The 2,820-nt window shown below is 51.7% G+C and overlaps 1 long non-coding RNA gene across 1 annotated transcript; it reads left to right on the top strand.

The window, feature by feature from the left end:
• The first annotated feature begins 407 nt into the window (after positions 1-407).
• On the top strand, positions 408-2,273 carry LOC148126903 (uncharacterized). Its single transcript, XR_015741417.1, has 3 exons — positions 408-467; positions 1,719-1,857; positions 2,148-2,273. It is a non-coding gene; the product is annotated as an uncharacterized LOC148126903 (long non-coding RNA).
• Positions 2,274-2,820: the final 547 nt, after the last annotated feature.

The following is a 2,820-nucleotide window of genomic DNA, read 5'->3' on the forward strand; positions in this document are numbered from 1 at the left end:
GCCGGGGATTTACAAGTAACTGTTATAAAGCAGCCTCGTTCATTGCTGCCGATCCAAAGAAACTTGGTAGCTCCTCCGCTTTCTTTCCCCACTTGACCCCAGCCGCCCCAACTTATTTCCAGAATTGTCCCCAACGAGTCAGGCTACTCAACCTACCTCGGTTGTTGGAGGGTTGTTCGTTTTTTTTCCGTCCCAACTTGAGCGCCTCTTCTCCAAACTGCGTCCAGGATGGAACAAACCTGCCCTTTGGGGAGTGGGCGGGGGGCGCCTGTCCCGAGCAACGCGAGTTCTTCAGCAGCGCCCCTTTCAGCAGGGTAATTCCATGGAGACCGGGAAGGGGGGAGGGGAGGGGAGACAGTGGAAGCGCGAAGCGAAGCGCGAGTCGAGCGAGCCCGTTAGGAAATCATGGTGCCTCCTGCTGCGGGGCCAGCGGCGCAGGCAGCTTCGGGGAAGGAGGCAGCCAAAAGGTTCTCCGCCTCTGTTTTTTTTTTTTTTTTGGCAGCTCCTGGAGTGAAGCCCTCCTCACGCCCGAGCAGTGCGGGGCATCCTCGAAGGAGCGAGAGCCCAGTCAGGGGCTTCTGTCTGTCACAAGTCCACCCCGCTTTCGGCACTCAGCGCATGCTGGACTGACTCGGATGCTGCTGCTGGTGCTGCTGCCTCAACCGGCGAAACATCGCTGTGGAGAACACACCTGGACCCGCTGCTGCTCCTGCTTGCTGCCGCCGCAACCTCTCGGCTGGCCGGTAGTCGAGGAAAAAGAAGGAAATTCCCGCTTTCGCTGTCAACCTTCGTCTTCCAGGCTCGGCTTGCCCGCTGCCGGGCTTCCCCTGACGCTCGGCGCTCCCCTCCCCGCGCCTCAGCGGCACTCTCTTCGCTTCCTGCCTGCGGGATTCCTGGCGGAGTCCAGCGAAAGAGAGGCAACACAAGCAGCGTTTAACGCCAAGCTCGCCTCAGCGGCGGCAACGGCAAAGACAACAACCACCGGCAGCTCCAACCAGCCAGTAGAAACCTCCTCCCCCCCCTCTCCCCCCTTGCGCGCCTTATGGCTTTCCCACGTGCTGCGTCTTTCCCCGGTTTAGGTTGGCGGAGGAGGAGAGGCCAAAGAGGAACGGCGTCCAGCGGCCGGGTGTTCGCTCGCGCCTGCCCTACCCCCTCTGCGCGCCGTGCTACGGGGACTTTCCCCAGCCGCCGACGCCAGGAATCCCGCTTTGCCAAGCTCGCATCTTTGGAGGAAATGGAGGAAAGGCTGGCCCGTTTTCAAAACCTGCAAGATCGGGCGCTGGAGCAAGCAAGCCGCCCTTGCTTTATAGCCCAGGGACCTGTTTCCAAGCTTTCTCTCTCCCAGCTCACCTGACGCTATTCGCGGTCAGCCATCCCGTTTTGGAAACTAAGCCAAGTGCCTTTGACCAAGGGATAAATATATCCCTAAGTGTGCAGACAGCATTACAACTTGTTTGCTCCTGTTTGGACCAGGTCACTTAAGCTAGGCATGGGACAAACATGATAACCTGAATACAGTAATTCCCCCTCCCCTTCCATATCCCCCCTCATGGACATCCTCAGGAATGGTGGCGTGTGTAAAATGTGTGTGTGTGTGCACGTGCATGCAAATGATATCCCTTGCAATGTGATGCTCAATATTGCTTCTAAGTACTTGCATGCAAGTATGAAATCATTTTATTTGCATAGGTGGGCATCCTTGTGGTTTCTTTTCCTAGGTTGCTGCTGTCTGTCCTCGTGACATTATCTTCATCTGGTTTCTAGCCCATGATTGAAATGGTTTTACAAGGTGGCTACACCAATTTTTAAGGAATGATTTCCCCCTTCAGCTAGCAAGTAATCTGTGTTAGTTTCAAGGTGAATGTATTTTGACATGCTTCACTGTATTCTGTTTATACTACAGTTCTCTACAGCCTCTAGGGTGGGGAGGGTGGATGGGTAGGAATACCCAGCACCTATTGGCCACTTCAGGCAGCAACACCAAATGCAGTCACACTTCCCTCCCTTGGAATCCTGCCTCTATTCTCTCCCTTTTCCTTCCAGTAAGAAAGATCAAAACAAAGCAGCAACTGCACTTTCCATGCAGTGAATAAAGAAGATGACCTTGACAGAGATCATTTATTTATTTGTTTATTTTATTTATACAGCCACCTATCTCACTAAAAGTGATTATGCCTAAGGCAAAAGGGACTGAAGCATTTTCAAAGTCCAGAATGGCCAGATAATACTCAGAAATGGCCCAGGCATGTGCAGTATTCAATAAGAAGGAGCACAGACTTGTAAGATTTTGTTATTGTAGTAAATCTCAATAAAATTACTTTTAGCTTCCCTGTGGAGTTTATTTCCTATTCAAACCTACCTTGTGGGGCTGACATATAAGTAGTTCTCTATCATCTGCCAAACATCTGAATGGAAACAGCTGTACTGATATGTAGGAATTATCTCAGGAGAAAAGGGAAGAGCTGCAGTCAGGTCAGTTGGATAAGGGGCAGTTTATACCTTCCTTGGAATCATCTCAGGAGGGACCCTCCCTAGTTTCTTGGGTTATAAGGACACGGGAGGAATACACTTTCGGACTTGCAAAATTCTGTTAATGTAACCTTACAATAAAATAGAGATAGCTTTTCTGGTGTGCTTGCCTGGATTACCTTGCAAAGCTGACATCAATGACATAAGAGATTGGCTCTCTCAAATTTCAGGAACCCCCTGGGTTATCTGAGGGACCGCCTCTTGTGGATCACATCTACCTGACCCATTAGAGTGGGAGGCAGGGAATGTTGTGAGTCCCATCCCTGAGGGAGATACACCTGGTGGGACCCA

The sequence above is a fragment of the Pseudonaja textilis genome, chromosome 2, assembly GCF_049901715.1.
Source record: "Pseudonaja textilis isolate UNSWEBS1 chromosome 2, rPseTex1.2, whole genome shotgun sequence".
Classification (NCBI taxonomy): Eukaryota; Metazoa; Chordata; class Lepidosauria; order Squamata; family Elapidae; genus Pseudonaja; species Pseudonaja textilis.